The sequence below is a fragment of the Euprymna scolopes genome, chromosome 36, assembly GCF_053919585.1.
Source record: "Euprymna scolopes isolate OS-2025 chromosome 36, ASM5391958v1, whole genome shotgun sequence".
NCBI classification, from domain to species: Eukaryota; Metazoa; Mollusca; class Cephalopoda; order Sepiida; family Sepiolidae; genus Euprymna; species Euprymna scolopes.
This window is the reverse complement of record NC_136517.1, coordinates 17274624-17293991: the sequence shown is the minus strand read 5'-3', so window position 1 is coordinate 17293991 and position 19368 is coordinate 17274624. Positions and strand designations below refer to the sequence as shown.

General features: G+C 34.1%; 1 protein-coding gene across 4 annotated transcripts in view; it reads left to right on the top strand.

The window, feature by feature from the left end:
• The window catches only part of LOC145260361 (RAC-gamma serine/threonine-protein kinase-like), a 192887-nt gene that overhangs the window by 127696 nt on the left and 45823 nt on the right, over window positions 1-19368 (top strand). The window lies entirely within an intron of this gene.

Below are 19368 nucleotides of genomic sequence, written 5' to 3'. Positions count from 1 at the left end.
CTGTCAAAAGTTTTAGGCAGACATACAAACATACATATATACATTTATACAGACAGGTGATATTTATATTATGCTAGTGGGGGTACCCGGCGTTGCCCGGGTGTTACGAGGTGTGTGTGCTCTTAAATCAAAAAGAAACCCGGAGTGGGAGGTAAAAAAAATGTTTTGTAAGTTGGTAGGATCGAACCTGAAGCCCTGAGGCGAAGTTGGAAAATAAAATGTGAAAAAAACATGACACGTTAACTGCTCACCCAGCCAGAATGAGTTACTAAAAGATGTTTGAATTTATTTAAGTAAGAAGAGAATTGACAGGTGCCCGCACGGAAGTCGTACAGTTAACATTTTGTGCGAGCGTTACGACGACGACGTAAGCAATAGCTATTCAGCAGTTAACATTTTCTACGGGACAGTTCTTAATGAGGTCAATAACCTGGTTTGTTTGTTTTTACCTAACTTTGGGGAGAACAAGCTCCCCTGTTTATTAAGGGAGTCTCTCGTCTCAAAATAAAAGCAACCGTCTGATATAACGATGGTAAGCCGATATTAACCAAACGTTACATCGCTTTCTAGAGACCACTGGCCGTGGGCCAGAGATTCGAATCGACTTTCACTTTTTTTTATACCGAAAAACGGAAACAATATGCGGCGATCCCAAAATGTTGAATATTTAACGTTTCAAAGTCGGGTAAATTAAATAAACGGGCAACCCCCGTTCGTAACTCGTATATATTATGATTTCGATGTGATATAGTTTTAAAAAATGAGTGACCGCCTCGAGAAGCCGCCGAAAAAAATCCTTTTGCGGACATACACAAAAGGCGAACATACATACATCCATTTTCGCTTTTATATATATATACTAGCAGGAGATACCCGGCGTTGCCCGGATGTTTGGAAGTGTGTTTATGTTGGGGGGGGGTAGATCAAAACAACCCTGTTTAAAAAAAAAAAAAAAAAAAAAAAAAAAAAAAAAAAAAACACGTTGGCCGGGTGTTTGGAGGTGTAAAAGAAAAAAAAAGTTTTAGTAGAAAGGTAGGCTTGAACCCCAAACCTTTGACATGGAGGTGGAAAGGAAATGGAAAAAAAACCTGCGACCTAACCATCTTGACCACGGGAATAAATGAATTGGTAAGTGCGTTAAGTTGACGTTTATAAAGCGAAATTAACGGTTGCAAGAACGTTAAGTTGTGTGATGTTTGACCTAGTTTTGCGCTGGAAGCCAGTTTCTGTTTTCCCCGCGATGTGGCGATCAAAAAATATCTCGAAAATAGCTTGTAAAAGTCGGGAAAATTAAAGATAGTTGCGACCTGAGTTCCTTAGTCGTAGATATTATTATTTAGACAGCATATAAAAAGTTTTAAGAAGGAGCAAGCCAACCGAGAATCACGGCCAAAAAAGCCTTTTGTAGACATACACAAAAAGCGAACATACATACATACATACATACACATTTTTGCTTTTATATATATATATATATATATATATATATATATATATATATTTTAACCAAAAATTTTAATATATTCTAATATATCAAAATTCTGTAATTGCTCATATACCAATAATATATAAAAGAATTGATAAACTTGTTACCATCTCTAGAACCAATATTTTAATTATGTTACTAACCTTAATCTATCATAGCATAGTTTAAGGTCGTTGACACAACCAAAATATTGCTTGGTTTTAGAGATACCAGTTACCATTCTGTGGTACACTGTCTTAAACTCTTTCTTATATTCTTATATATACTAACGGGAAATTCCACAGCAGACTCTTTCATATGTAATATATTCATGTTGGCATTCTGTGGATGTTCAACGTCAATGGAAATGCCCTGATATTATTGTACCTATTTACAATGCCTCCCCACGGGATAGTTAGACACCAGGGTCGTTTTTTAATGTAGAGAAAAGGTACAAAAATAAAAATTGTCTCAGTCGTGAAGGATTTCTCCTCCACTGAAAAAGAACGAGAAATGGAAGTGCCGCATCTGAAGAAAGATACTACACTTTGATCTTGGCCAAAAGGCCAAGTAAGCTAGCATGAACGCCTGGCATAGCTGGTTGTAAAATACGCTTAAAATATAATATTTTAATGTATGCTGATTTTGTATATATTCTTAAATACCCGTCTTATGTAGGTAAAATATTCTTTTGCTCGAAATAGCAAATGATGCATAAACATACAAAATTCCTCTCTCATAAGAATAACAAATATATTACAAAACCAAATTCAATTTTTTCATTGTTTATACGGTCCTGAGCAACGCTGGTTAGCCCCGCAAATCTATATATCTATATATATATAAAAGCGAAAATGTATGTATGTATGTACGCTTTTCCTCGATGTCCACAAAAGGCTTCTTTCAGAGAAGCGCTCGCTCGGTTCACAACTTCTTAAAACTTTTTATATCATCTATAAATTGTAATATCCCACACTTAACCACGGAGCTCGCTTATCTATTTAATTTTATTGACTTTCCCGCATCGGCACGCGTTACATTCGGTTTTCGCTATAAACAAAAAACAAAACTCAACTCTAATAACAGGCCCAGACCCAGTGAACGTTTTTCGACTTCGTCATATCAGACGGGGGAGCGGGTTTTTAAAAACAAACAAACCGATTTATTGACCTCATTAAAAACTGTCCCGCACAAAATGCTGACTGCTGAATACCTATTGCCATCACGTCAATCAAAAATGCGCACCTGTTTTTTTTTTTTTCACACTTTACTATTTTCCATCTGCGCATCGTAAAAGCTTCGTTTTTTTTTTTTCACGGGCACCTGTTTTTTTTTCACACACACCTACAAACACCCGGGCAACGCCAGGTACCTCTCGCTAGTATATATATAAAAGCGAAAATGTGTGTGTTTGTATGTCTCGCAAAAACTTTCCACACAGGCAACGGATTTCCGCCAAATAGGTATCATTTTAAAGCTTGAACATTCCGGCCGACAAATATCAAAAAATTGGCTAAAAACATTAATTCATTCACCCTCAACCACACGCTTTTTTACAGGGAACGTAACTGAAATCTGTACCCTCATAAAAAAAATAATTATATACGCATGTGCCAATGACATCGTCGATTGAATCCGTTTAAATATTATAAAAACTGACCTAATTTCACTGACACTTACTTAGCTCAGTTGGTTAGAGAGCAGCGTCATTATCTGGAGGTTGCAAGTTTAAATCATGATGTAGGATATGTTTTTTTTTTTTTTTTTTTTTTTCCGATTTTTTTTTAACAACTTTTAACATCGTCTGCTTCACGTTAACACACACATCTTGATTTTTTTCGATTATTGAAACAGTTCATTCTTTCTTTTTCCATCACGTACGCTGTTTTTTCAGATTTTCTAAACAAGTTTATCATCGTTTTTTTTTTTTTTTTTAATTGATTTGGAACCTCGCTGTTTTTGTTTAATATCATTTTTTTTTTTTTTTTTTTTTTTTTAAATATTTTGAAACAATCCATGGACAGCCCTATTTTTTATGGGGTACTGGTTTTCGACCCGATGTCTTGGAGAAACTAAACCAAAACCAAGTTCACTGCGGGATTGATATTTGACCTAATTTACTTTTAACTTAATTCATCGCGTTTTTTTTTTTTTTTTTTTTTTTTTTTTGCTTTCGCCTCAAGGATTCGAGTTCGACCCCCCCCCCCCCAAAAAAAAAAAAAAACAAACACCCGGGAACCGCCGGACGGTCTTTTTTTTTTAAATTTATTTATTTATTTTTTTTTTTATTTAGAAGTTTTAACATTGTTTGTTTTTATAATATTTTAACAGGGTTATTACTTCGCTTTGTAATCATTTTACCCCCCCCCCCCACACACACACACGCGCGCCTCTAAAAACCCGGGTAACGCTGGGTACCCCCGCTAGTAAGAATTAAACGATAGTCAACCAGAAGAAAAAAGATGTAAGCATGACACAAAATAACATACGCTATCATATATATATATATATATATATATATATATATATATATATATGACCCAATTAAAGGCTGTAAATCATAATTTACAAGAATTTGTATTGTTATTCATCGGACTACTGTTCTCATCTTGAGTGTAATTTTCACAACGTTTCGGTCAATATAATCTCTAACCTTCTTCAGGTGTATCTTGTCGAACTTAAGAATGTTTCTGTCGAACTCTGGAATTTGAATGGAATTTCGAGTGGAACCCTTTATTTACTTCACGGGGGTAGCGTGCTCTTGTTCCGTCAGCCATGACTGGATAGAGGTCCTAAGTAATTCGCAAATGTATATTTCAGTTGCCCACACTGAGGATTGAACCTTCGACCTTCAGGAGAATATCACTTTTACAATTGATTTTTCCCAATACTCTAACCACTGCGCCTTGTCTGCAAGGACCCGTAGTCCTGTGGTTAGAGTACTCCTGAAGGTTGAAGTTTCAATCCTCAGTGTGGGCGACCGAAATATATATTTGCAAATTACTTAGGACCTCTATCCAGTCATAGCTGACAGAACAAGAGCACACTACCCCCGTGAAGTAAATAAAGAGTTCCGCTCAAAATTCCGTCCAAATTTTCGAGTTCGACAGAAACATTCCTGAGTTAGACAAGAAGGTCAGCGGTCACATCGACCGAAACATTGTGAAAATCACACTCAAGATGAGAACAGTAATAATAATGCAAATAACCAATACTCATCTAAAAAATTCAGAAACGTCTTTACAAGAATTTATTGTTCAACAGGATACTCAGAACAAATATTATGCAAATGAAAGGATATGCCATGGTTGCGTTGTTCCAAAAGACGAATTGGTCATAAGATGTAATATTCTCATAAGAAATATTCGGAGTTGTAATGTTGACAAAGTGATCCAAACTAAAAATCCAAAATGAGCGTAATCCAATTAATCTGTAGAAAAAGCCAGATTAAAAACGATCAAGGAAGAAAAGTTTTTTCAAAACGTTAAAGTTTCTTTTCAATGAGACAGAGCAACTGGTATAAGAAACTTCCATGACCAGTGAAAAATTTACATATATTTTTGCATATATGATTAGTTTTCAGAGAATGCAGTTTCAATTTATGCCAGTATCAGCAAATTTATAGCTTCATTATATTAAGTATTTGCTAATATTTTTTCTTTGATGAAAAGAAGACATTCTTTGAAACTATGGATTACGGAAATCTTAATATTCATTTTTTTTTTTTTTTTTTTTTTTTTTTACACAGTGATCACCACTTATCAAGGCCCGGAAGCCACTCAGGGATAAGGGTTATTGCAAGTACATTACGTTAGTGTGGAGATTTGATGAAGTGTTTACTTAAAGGGGCAGTTCATTAGGAATTTGTTAACGTTGGACTTGAAGACATCCAAGTTGTAGTCCGGTGGGAAGCAGGCAGACGGAACAGAGTTCCACAGGCGTGCAGTTCTAAGAAAGAAGCTTTGTTCATGGAATCCGCGTTTTGATTTAGGCATAGATATAGAGTGGGGGAAATTTTTCACAGTGGATTCAGCTAGACGGGTGTTTTTCGTGAAAGATTGGCGAGGGGGGGACCAGAGATTGGAGTTCAGACGAGCACCTGCCATGGAAATAACGATAAAACAAGGATAGGCTTGCAACGTCTCTTCTGTGGGAGAGAGGTTGCAGGGTAGAGAAAAGGGCATCCCCCACTAAGCCACGAAGTCTATTTTGTACTCTGTCAAGGCAGGATAGGCTGTTTTTAGCAGCTCCTGCCCAGATATGGCAACAGTATTCCATCCTTGGACGTACTTGGCTTTTATATAGATAGAGAATTGCATCAGTAGTGAGATATCTTCTGGAGCGGTAGAAGAATCCCACCATCTTTCCAGCGACCTTGGCAACATACTTGATGTACGTGTTCCATTTCAGATCAGGAGTAAAGGTCAAACCCAGAAGCTTGTCAAAACACGGGGCCTCACCCAGACAAGAGCCATCCATCACAATTGATGCCAGATGAGGATCAAAGCGTTGATGATGTAAGGATAGGAGTTTGGTTTTGGATCATTTTTGAGTATCCTACCGAACAATAAATTCTTGTAAATTATAATTTATGATCTTTAATTGGCTTATTTTATCACAAATTCTATTTCTTATTTTGGTTATATTGAGCTTTTTATTTTTGTTGGGATAACTATATAAATATTAATATTCATGTTCTTTTTAAGTTTACAGGAACTTTTGGCTTGTAAACTTAATTTTTAGATTTTGATTTTATATATATATATATATATATATATATATATATAATTATCAAAACTCTTGTCAGTCCAATCCTAATCTGATTCACACATTAAGGGTTAATATGTGAATCACAAGCAACAAACTGATTTTCATAAAAGTTGTAGTTTTTAAAAATGAAACAAAAAAAAATAGCATGATTTGCTGATAAAAATAGAATGATATCAGCCATCTTTGTGATTCAGTGTAAAATATTTCAAACAGGCAATAAATCGCAATTCATATTTGCATGTGAAAATATATCAATGACAATTTTAATAACATTTTGAACAAGTTTTTTTTTTTTTTTTCATGGAAAAGTAGAGAATTGACTTGATTACTCCTCCAAATTAGATGATGATCAGCTATTTTTATGTTATTCTTTCTCCACCCGAGAAGTAATATGATTATAATTATTTAAATTGTTATAACTCTGAATTGTAAATCTTTCTTATATTAGATCAATGGTTCTTACTACCTCCCTCCTCCCAGCATATCCTTCTAAACTGGGGCAGTTTTTATTTTTTTATCCTAATTCGGTATGGTAAATTTTAGGGAGCTGGATTTTCCCCACATAGAAATCCAACTTTATCGAGAGGCAAGTAAATAAAAGAAACAAACGTTATCTGGTCTCTTCTCTGTGTTCCATTCTACCAGATATTACATCCTCCTTTCAGAGGCAGTGAAGTGTTTACTTTCGGACCATGTAGGGGTATTGTCTGTCATGTTAGATAGGGAATGTTAACAGGATTGACAAAGGTATTTGGTAACCAGATCAAGGAGTTCTTTTGGGGAGCTGGATTTTTTTTCTACTTTAAAAAAAATGAAACTAAAATTTTTTTGTTATTTTTTTCTATAAAAACATGAACAGGTTTTCTTTAAGGTGGAACGATAAATTTGTCGCCCTAACAAAAAACAACACTACAGCTTTATTTTAAAACTTTTATTGAAAAAAATGAATTTAGGTAACTTGATTATGCAGTAGAGCTGACATCTATTCAATGTAGCCACCTTCAGCCTGAATCACCACCTCAATACGGGTCCAGAATTGAGAGCATGCCTTTTCCACAAGTGTCGGCGGGAGCTCATGAATACTTGGTGGATGGCAGCGATTAGGCTGGCTTTGGTGTTGTGGGAGATCATGTTGGTGATGTTCTCAACGTATGACCAAACAAAGTAGTCCAGCAGGTCCAGGTTGGGGGAAGAGGAGTGCCAGTGAGAGATGGGTACAAAGTCGTAGCACTACTTCTGAAGCCAAGCCTGGGTATCTTTGAACTTGTGGGTCAACGTCGAGTCTTGTTGCCACACCCAGGGTTTGCCAGTGGTCACCTGATTGCACCAGAGGATCACCACACTCTTCAGCATATCCAGGTACTCTTTGGTGTTAACTTTCAAGCTGACTTCGAAGATGTAAGGTGACATGATATAGCCCTCACTTGAAACCACACCAAAGACCATACCATGTTTTTATCACCCTGGGCACGCCCCTGTTATTCATGGCAATCCAGTAATGCATTTTGAGGGTGCTGGCAATGGTCCTGTTGTCATAACTTGGATCATGGGTTGTACAGTGGTGCATCTCTGATCTCGCTCATTGAACATTGTGTCACTTTCAGACATGATAGAAGGCTCCTATCGCTCTTGGGATTTGTACACTTGGCCAACTAGTAGATAGTCTGCAACAAAAAAGAAAACTGGTTTTCATCAAACGGAATCCTGTCGTCTTTTCTATTGCAACAATTTTGTCATTCCATCATGTATATTTCCATATTTAACGAACATCCTTTTCAGTTGCAATGTGTATTTATATGTTGATCTGTTCAATTATATCTTGTTGATATAATCAATACTCACAGGCGTGATCATGTGAAGGTTGCCAACATCGCAAATGAAGGGGTCTAACCAGTAAAACGTTCCCACTGTCGACCAAGGATGTGTATTCAGCATGATGATGTATAGAAGTGAAACCTAACCAGTGGAAAGGACATGGAGTGAAATAATAGAATGTTATGATGGATGTGTAATATGAGTCTTAAAAACAGGCTTAGATCTGATGACCTCAGAGGAAAATTAAATATGGGCAGTATAAAGAGATGTATTAAGATGTGTGCAAAAGTGTAGACTTTGATGGTAAAGCCAAGAGAAACATTGCAGGAAGTGATAAAGGTTCACGAGGGAAAGAGAGGTGATTAAAACCTGGCCAGAGATAGTTTAGTTTAGAAGTCAATTCCGACGCATGTAAAATTGACGTTAAAATGAATGTGATGATAAAAACCAACCAAACTCTTTTCATCAATTTGCTTCACCATCTTCCCCTTCCCCCATTTCGATTCTTCATGGTCGATTAGCAATTTTTTTCTCTATGTTTTCCATCTGTGCTTTGAAATCGAAACGACTTGAGCTTTAGTCCATTTACCTTCTGATTTTGTCAAAATTGTATTTTTATTTTTTTCACATGAGGTTACATTAACATGAGGGGGCAGAAAACAAGATGAAGTGGAGGGAATGGTAAAATGCCACAACATGGGACAAAAATAAAATGATAATTGGTCCCCCGACAAAGGAAGGAGTGAACCAAGTAATTCACTCCCATTTGTCTGTTTGTTTGCACTTTTTTCAATAACCACGCCTTGGATTTTTTTTTTTTTTTTTAAATTTTACACAAACATTAGTCATGTTGAAAGTAAATTTTTGTCAGAATAGATTTTCCAGGATAAGTCTGGTTGGCTCCCTTGGGGGCATTATAAGGGTAAAATTGCCCCCCCCCCCCTCCAATCATTCATCCATTCACCTGTTTACACTTTTCTCAATAACCATTGGACTTTTTTGAAATTTTGTACAAACATTAATCATGGTGAAAATAAATTTATGCCAGAACGGTTTTTCTGGGATAACTCTGGTTGCCCCTCTAATGGGCATTACAAGGGTAAAATTACCTCCAGATCGTTCCCTCATGCTTGGCTTGTTTATTTTGAAAATGTGTTTATATTTTTCTTAAATTCACTAAAAGTTGATATTTTAATTCGTATAATTATTCTAATCCTGATTGTTATATTTAGTGTTTCGAACAATGTAACCTCTGACCTTTATTAGGTGTCTTTACAAACTTGGCAGCGTTCTAGTTGAACTTGAAAATCTAGATGCAAATTTGAATTAAACCCTTTATTTAATCCACAAGGTATATTGTTCTTGTTTTATTAGCCATAAATCGGTAGGAATGTTAATTTATATTCTTCTTAGCTATCATCACAGTAATTTAGATTGAACCTTCAACTTCTAAGAAGTGATTGTTAGCCGATGCTTTTAACCATTATGCTATGTCGGCTGAATTTTGGGATCATTGTCATCATCATTGGATGAACATGCATTTTAGATGCTGGCATGTGGAAGATGAGAACCTTTAATCGTATGCGTCTTCAAATTCAACATAAAAATTTCCAATTTTAAAAAGAAGCACCTAAAGAAGGCTGAGAGTTACATGGTATGAAACGATGCGAATAAAACAACCAAGATGAGAATAGAATTAGAAGTCTGAATAATCAAAATGATCGATCCTATTTCCGAAACGTTATGATTACTAGTTTTCTGCGTGAATTAAGGTCTGGTTGATAACATCAGGAAAACTTGATTGCCCGGTCAGCTCAATGGAAATGCTCCCCCCTCCTATCTCCCCAATTGTCAATAATTGCACTTTTTCATAAATATTTTGAATTAACCTCATTGGGGTTTTTTTTTTCTTAAATCCATCAATAAATATGATCAATAATTTTTAATGTGCTCCTCATGAACTTATAGCCACAAAAAGGTTGTTTTTTTCGCTTCTCACAAAGAGGAAAATGTAATTTTTTTTTTTTTTTTAAATATTGAGAAAATCGCTCATTAATTTTTATCCAAAGTTTACTGGAAATTCGCATGAATCATGAACTCTGGAACCTATAAATACTCTAGTTTGCACCTGGATGCTGAAAATTACTCTCAAAAAAAGAAAAAAAATGCGAGTTTTCACAAGTTTTTAGTATGTGTGAAAACTTACATTTTTTTTTCTTCAATTCATTCAATTACTTTTTGCGTACTATCAGCTAAAGTTTTTCTTTTTTTTTTGTTTACATTATTTAAGTAATAGTGATTATAAAGGGAGGCAATTCATGCTTTATTTGTTTATCTAAAAAATAAATTCTGTATTTAAATGAATGGATTTCTTTTATATTAAACCTTTATTTATTACTTTGTAAAAGGTAAAGATAAAATCAATTCTTTGTGAGGTGAGGGGAACATTGAAAACAAAGCCCTATACCAAGATTTAACTAATTTTCTCAAGTGAAAATTTCATAAGAAATCCATTACTATATTAGTGCTTGTGTTATTATAGGGATGATTCATGTTTGTGTTGAATGTCCATAAACAGCGAAGATTGTTTTTTATGAAGCAGTTGAATAAATTAAAAGAATCAAATAAAAATGTTACTATGAGGTTTCAGAGTTGAGTCTTCTTTGTCCATTCTCGGCCAATGCAGGAGATGCCACCTAGTTACTGATAAGGCCATTAACATTTCTCTTTGGGGTTTGCTCCTCTTCATGTTAAGCGCCATTTGTTAAAACAAACAAATCCTTTTGTCTTCTGAGAGGAAAAATAATAAAATTTTGGATTGTATTCATTTAGTATTCAATTCAAAGGAAACAATTTTTTTTTTCTTTATTTCTACAATTCTGTAATAATTTAGTATTTTTATGCAACCAATATTGCAATTGACAAATTTCTTTAAATGAGCATTAAAACAAAGCTAGATGGTTAGAAAGTGTGCCTCTTCAATAAGTTACACTAATATTTTGTTCCTCAATAACTTTTTTTTTTTTTTTTTTTTTTTGGTAAAAATTTGAATTAAATTGAATTAAATTTTATCGATTTACTAATTGGTGGTTGCATAGTTAAATTAGATATTCTTTTGTTAATATTTTATTTTACATTTTCACCATTGTGTTTTTGCGTGTGATAAATAGTGTTGGTTCTTAGCTAGAATTCAACCTAATTAACAATAAAAAAATAAATACAGAAAAGGCTTTGATGTACCTGTCAAATTCCAAAAATCACATAAATTGAACAGAAAATCATTTTGTTTTCGATTTTTTTTTTTTTAGTGATTTTAATAGTAAATTATAACCATTACAAGACTGATTTGCATCTCAATAGTTCGAATTGAGTTATCTCCGCTTTATTCATTAAACGTGGTGGATCAAAACAAGTTTTGCTTTGTCATAAAATTTGCTTTTATTTTTTTTTAGTAAAAAATTAAAAAAAAAACTAATTGATCAATTTATATGATTTTTGGAACATGCCATTTTCGTTCGGTGACAAGTACGTGAATCATAAAGATTTTTATTTTTAATTACGTTGAATTTTGGACTTGCACCATAATTTTTTTTTCTTTTTTTTTTTTTTCAAAGAATAATGCAAATCCTGACCAATTAGAACAAACAATTAGTGTTTGATGTATGTCTTAATTCTCATAATTAAAAATTTTTTTACTCGCATTTAATTTTAATACATTCTTTAAAAATATTTTGTTTGTTTTTTGTCTTTTTAAGTGAAAAAGATAAGCATTCCTCTTGATGTCAGTTTTTTTTTTTTTTTAAATATATTTATTAATTACTAGCAGGACCTATTGAAATTTCACAGCTGCATCTTTCATATGTAATATATTGCTGCTGTACATTCTGTGGATGTTCAGTTTGAATTGCAACCCCACGATATTATAGCCCTTTTGTTAAAACTATAAAAGGTATTTATCTAAGTCATCTAGTTAATGTAGTGTTAGGATATATCTGGTCATTATGGTTTATCTCCAATATCCTTATAAGAGTGTGACATATTTCCATTGTATGGATGCCCCACGGAAACCGCACGGTATCATTCTATTATGTTTAGACAGAACAGATGCTACCCTTGGATCCTAGTCAGAAGACCAAGAAGGCATATTTTAGTTTCACATACGGTCCAAAAGCGACATCATTTTTTTTTTTTTTTTAATTAAAATTTTTTTTTAATTCAAACTTTTCTTTTTTTGCATTGCATCTTCGGTGATCAGGAGATCCTATTTATTAAAAAGGAGGATAGAAGGTGATAACATACTGCGAACATTAAATGATCATATCTATATACTAACAGTTTAATGTTTGTAGTATGGCATCAATTTCTATCCTCCTTTTTAATAAATAGGATCTTCTGATTAAATAATTTATAATCTGGAAATGTGACACACATACGTACATACATTAAACGTACGTTGGTATTAATATATAGATACTTTTAATTTAAAATTTTTTTTATATTTTCCTAAATAAAATTTTTTTGGGTACTTCTACAGAATAGGGACTGTGTTATCGCCAGCATATTCCAGTCAGGTTATCTAAACAGCCAGGTGCTGAAACTCTTAGTCATTGACATCACAGTACTCCCCTCCCCCTCTACACTAAAATCTTTGAGTCACCAAGCAAGCCCTAGTCTACCACCTTGTAAAAGCTAATCTTCTCTCTGACCGACAGTATATATTTAGGAAATACCATTCTACTGTGTATAGTTTAACTGTTATCTATGACCGCATATACCATGGACTGGATAAGGCAGGAGAAGCCAGGGCTGTAACCCTTGATATATCCAAAGTCTTGTATAAAGGGCTCCTAATAAAAATTAAATCATACAGTATTACTAGAAGAATGCCACATATAAGACAAGAGAAAATTTTTTTTTAATTAAATATATTTATTAATTACTAGCAGGACCTATTGAAATTTCACAATTTTCTAAGACAAGAGAAAAATTCTGGTTGTCTTTGGATGTACGTCCAAAGAGCATATGTGGGAGTGTCTTGGGCCTCTATCAAATAAATAAATGACCTCTTTGATAACATTGTGTCTGAAATGGATATATTTATTTGCCGATGATGCAACACCATATAATAGGCACAAGAGAAAAATGAACGTATACATATCTAAGGCAATGGCAGAATCCTTAGAAAATCGCCTCCAGATTGTAGTGGAATGGGGCCATAAATGGATGGTAACATTTAATGCTACTAAGATTAAACTTCTTTCCTTTAACAATTACAAGAAACGTTTCAACCACCAATATCCATGACTAATAACACCCTACTTGAGAGCTCTTCCTTCAAACTCCTCAACATTCACAGGCAACATGAACTGAAACAAATACATTTGAGGACATTGCAAAGAAGGTGGGTTCCCTCTACCGTACTAGAAAATTACTCATACCTGAGTTTTCTGTGCCTCTACAAAGCCACCATTCACCCATGCATCGAGTATTGTTGTCACATCTGGACTGGAGAGGTATACAGCCAAACTTAGACAAAGTCAAATTTATAAAATGGATTTCAACTCCAACCACTGTGAGACAAGTGAGGGCTTTTATCGGTATGACTTCATACTATTGTTGATTTATAAAAAAATTTTTCGATATCACTGAGCCCTTAGTCCGGTTGATGAGGAAGTATGCGCATTTTCAATGGGACGATGCATGTCAGTCTGCCTTTGACAGTCTAAAAACGAAGCTCGCAGACATGATAATACTGGCATATCCCAGTCCTAATAAGGACTACTGACTGTACACAGATGCCTCTGATCATTCAATTGGGGCATGTTTATCACAAATGGTCTATGATTAGAGAGAGGGTAAAGAGGTAGAAAAACCAATTTATTTTTTATCTCGTAAGCTGAGCAATACCCAGACGAGATGGTCAACGATAGAAAACGAAGCATATGTGATACACTCCGCCCTTAATAAATTAAACCACTACTTTAATTGTGCAATGTTCACCATCTTTATATCTCATAGACCCCTAGAATATTTGTTGAACTCACCAATACAAAACAGGAAGACACAAATGTGGGCTTTAAGTATGGCTGGTTATAATTGTACCATACAATACCTGAAGGGGAAAGACAACGTTTGTGCGGATCTTTTGTCACACTCTGTGTATTCAAGTCAGGGCAATAATGATCCCCCTGGTAGAGATAGTAGAAACTATCTAGTGAGTGTGATCAACTTGAATCTCTTTGAGCCAAAAGAGTATACATCATATTAGGATGCTGAGGACCCATCGGTAAAACACAATCACATATTACATAGTCATCAGCACTAATCCAGACATATATGCCATGTGCCTTGTTCGAATGGCACCCAGATTAATGTATATGATGTTGCCTTATTCAAACAACCCCAGATTAATCGTAACATATATTGAAGAATGGTGTTTATATAAGTGATGTATCTATTTTACTATTTGTGCTTGTATATACGTATTTGTGTTGTGTTGCATCGTCATATGTTTGAGTGTTTATCCATGTCACTAAATGTCTATTGTGGTGGTTCTTCACTTTTTGAACCATATATTATGTCTTATAGTCTATTTAGGGCTCGTGATCAGTCTAAGTGTTCTCGTGTGTGTGTGTGATACATTTATTTCAACATACCTTTTCAACTGCATCGTTGGTCCTTTCTCTTTTGGTCCACCTGAGAATTTCATCTGTTCTTGGATGGAAACTGGAACTTGTTGGACAAAAGCATTTCAAACTCCAAGACGATGATTTGTTTTTATATAGGATTTTATTCACTTCCCAGGTGTCAATACACAGAAAAATGGAAAGTGAGTATCTCTGGCCTCTGGGTTTCTCAGTCTTCATTTTGAGACACGTCACAACTGTTAACCCATCCGTTCTATGTGACGTGCGAATTCCAACCAATTCTATGTCCAGCTAACTAGAACGCGGACCTCAACTTCCGATCAGCTGTTTTGGACTTTCCGGTGCAACTTGTCCAGTTTACAGTTTTTACATGTTTTGACAACTTTATCAAAGCATAGTTTACATCTCGTCGTTTACTTCGCCAGGTAGACAGATATATTGATCGATAGATAGATAGATAGATAAACAACTAAACAGAGAGATAGATAGATAGATAGATAGATAGACAAATACAAAGATAGATACACTGATAATTAGATGGATAGAAAACAGATGATTTTTATTCTGTTCAACCAACTATGTAACACCACTAGTCTCTCCTTGAACAGGGTCCCCCAAAAGCCCCCTTCAATCTAATAGGTTACACACTGTCAACTAAGCTCCAACTCCTGTCCCATCGCCGCAATGTTGCATCTCTGTACCTGTTTTACATGTATTTTAGAAAAATGTGCTCTCATGAACTCATTGCACTTGTGCCTCCTCGACAAACCCATTTTAAAAATTTTTTTTTTTTTTTTTATTACATTTTCACCCCAAACAAGGCATATTGCCACTTTGTTGTAGGGGGCTACTATCAGGGACATGGGCATCAGGGGTACTGTGTAGGGAGTTGGGCAGCAAGATGTCGGTTCACGTTGCACTTGAACTTCTGCATGTCTACGTTTAGCAACAAAATCTCACTCCTTCACTACAGAGGTCTCTAGATGCCAGGAAGCCTTCTTCTGTGGTAGCTTCTTTCCTTGGACTGCTATACTTTGGAATTCCCTCCCTGTTACCTGCAAATTAAAAAAAAAAATTGCACATGTGGGTTAGCTGCTCTTTGTTTTATTGCATTAATTTTTTGGTGTTTGTGTAGATTCATGGTCTTTTAAAACTAAGGCATTATAAGTGAAAACATTACGTATTTACATGTTACATCAAAATTAATCATCATCAGCGGCCCTGCTGGTTTAACAGCGTTGGCAACCACGGCTCTCCAAATTGTAGAGCCATGGTAATTTTGGGAAGACAAGTAAAAATGGTAGTTTCCTGTTGCTTTCCATCTTGATTCAGGGGTGCATCTTCCTCAGTGAGTTAAACGCGCCACCAGCAACCTGGAAATTTCTACGACTCTGTGTGGTACATACAGTGGCTAACCTTACCAAATGGTCACCCATCTGATACTGGCCAGGCTCATTTGTTGTTTGACTTTGGTGATCTGGCGAGAACCGGTGTGTCAACATGATTGTGCCGTATAATGAAATATACTTACCCAAATAGTCTGGATAATCTAATTTCAGAATATGTATTGTTAATGGGCGTCTACTCCCAAAACTCTAGGATGAGTTTCTGAACAAACAAACAGACATAAACTACAAATTATATATATATATATATATATATATATATAGAGAGAGAGAGAGAGATATGATGAGGATAAAATACACAATGTTATCATAAAATGGTTATTATCGAGACAGGATATGGGAGCATAAGACAAAAGGAAAAACAAATTAAACACATTTTTTTTTCATTTTATTTATCCCACCTCCCCATTTTAACCAACCTAGAAATTTCTACGACTGTGTGGTACATACAGCACCTAACCTTCCCAAATGGTCACCCATCTGTTCCTTGCCAGGCTCATTGTTGCTTAACTTCAGTGATCTAGTAATAATTAGTGTGTCAACGTGATTGTGCCATATTAATATAAATTCCGAAAAATTACTAAAAATGATTCAGTAGAAAAATAATTCAAAGTAAAAATAAAATTTATCAAATTATCAATTTTATCGTACATTTTATATAGAAGAGTTGTGTGACCAATTCAGTATGATAAACAAGGAAAATAACCTTAAGGGTTTGCTATTTTTGAACGCATAATCACAGAATGTAATTTTGGATGATTTTTTTGTTAAAAATACATCTAGCACATCCACTGGATCATTTATAGTAATTTATGGAATTTTATTGATTTCAACATGATACGTAAATACGTAATGTTTTCGCTTGAAATGTTTGTTTTAAAAGATCACCAATTTACACAAGCACCCATTTTTCTGCTGACTTAGAAAGTCGTTAATTTTTAACAAAGTGAAATTTAAAAAAAATGTAAGTACAATTTTACAAAATGGGTTCAACTGACTGTTATGGCTTAAAATTATGGGGGGGGGAATTGGTGCTTCTTGACAGAAAAATGTAAAAATAATCTCTTTGTTATGCATGCTTGTCATTACCAACTAGCTGCTAGAGTCACAGTGTAGCATCTGTTCAGCCAAATGAGAAAATCTTTTAGCCTGGGGCAATTATAATTTTTGTCCTTACATCCAGAGTGCCGCTTATGGGGAACAGGAATTTTTTCATGTTAAAAAAAAAAAACCTTTTATCTAAATTTGTCCTCATAGGGAGGTATAGTAAGTATTAGTAAAGTTTTAGTAAAAACAACCGCATCTGTTTTTTTTTTATTTTATTTTATTTTTATAATTTAAAAAAAATATTTTCTGTCCTTTTTGTATTTTAAGGTCCCAAAGTAAACATAGCTTGCCTTGGATAATTTGATTTGATAACTGTAGTTTTACGTTCATCTTTATTTAAAAAATTATTTTTTTTAGTAATACCAACCCAGACTTAAAGACATATTTTTTTTTTTTTTTTTGAAGTCTGTTATCTTTACAATTACTGTTTTCACTTGACTTCCGGTTGCTCCTTCATTTTAATTGATTTTTTAAAAAGTTTTTTTTTATACCCCAAACAAGCAATACTGCTACTTGAATGTAAGAGCTACTATTTGAGATCATGTTTAACAGAAGACTGCATGGAATTTGAGCAGCAGGATATTTGTTCACATTACATTTAAACTTCTGCAGGTTAGTACAGTCAAGGAAGTAGGAAACAGGGAGGGAATTTCAAACTCTAGTAGTCCTAGGTAAGAAATTATTTAGAGTAGAGGGCTTTCTGGCATCTAGGAACCTCACCCGTGTAAAGGTGGGATTTTGCTGCTTGGTTAGTTTTATGTCGGGGTGAGCACAAATGCTATGAGTTCATCAGAGCACATTCCATTAAACATTATTTAGGAAAAAAAAAACATTCTTAACCAGAAATAAAATGGAAATAGTAATAGTTTGTTTTTCAGCCAAAGAAAAACATGGCCCTCATTAACCTAAACTCTAATTAATTAAATTAAATTAATTAATGTGAGGAAAAAAACAAATGGAGGTAAAATATATTAGTTTGAGTGAGAGGGAGTTTTTCTTTTCATCCTTCATTTTAGAAAATTATGCATATACTTACTAGTAGGCAGGCACCCAACATTGCATACGCTTAAATATGATATTTTAATTTATGCAGATTTCATAATTGTTATTACAAATTATTATATTGTACTCAATATATAGTAGTGATTGCAAAAGTTAAAAAAATATATATGATTTGGACGCTATCAGCTAGAATCGAAGCCAAAACATTTAGCTCCCTAGCGGTATTCGCTACAATATTACCTAAGGACACATGGATATGAAACTTTTAAAAATTAACACAGTTAAATATATATTTGTACATGCCTATCAAGTTCCAATTTTTCAATTTTGACCCGTTAACAGCTTTTTTTTTTCCTTTTTTTTTTGTTGCTAAAAACCAAATAAAATTTTTTCCACAAGTCCAAATACCCCATATATCAAGTTTTAAGTCTGTAGACCTAAAATCGACAGTAGTTTGGTAGAGACTGTTTCGCATACATACATACATACACAAACAAGGTCACTTATATGTATATACTAGCAGGTTGCCTGCCATTGCTTGATCGTAAAATACACTTTAATATATTTTAATTTATGCAGATTTCATATTTATTATTTCAGAGCCAATACTCTATTGATTATTATATTGTACCCAATAAAATGTGATTTCAAAAGTAAAAAGAAAAACAACAAACTATGACTTGGGTGCCATCAGTTAGAGCATTAATACTATTTGAGCTATCGTCAAATGGATAAGAAAATGTTAAAATTAAACTGACTTAAACGGATAAATGTATATTTGTGCATGCGTACAAGAGCACTTTAAGTCAAGTTTCAATTTTTTTTCAATTATAACCCCATCACAGCTGAAGACCAAAATGAATTTGTTCCACAGGTCCAATCCCATATATATATATATATATATATATATATATATATATATATATATAGAGTTTCATGTTTGTAGACCAAAGATTGATGAAGGAGTTTGATAAAGATTATACCCCAAACAGACCAGGTCACTTTTATATATGTATACTGAATCGATTAATAAAGAGTTAGTTACTTTTTAAAATTCAAAAGAACCCATTTTTAAAACTTTACGCATCAAGTTGTGGCCAATGAATAACTCTTGACACACAATCATGATTTTTACTTTATAATGAAGACAATGAAA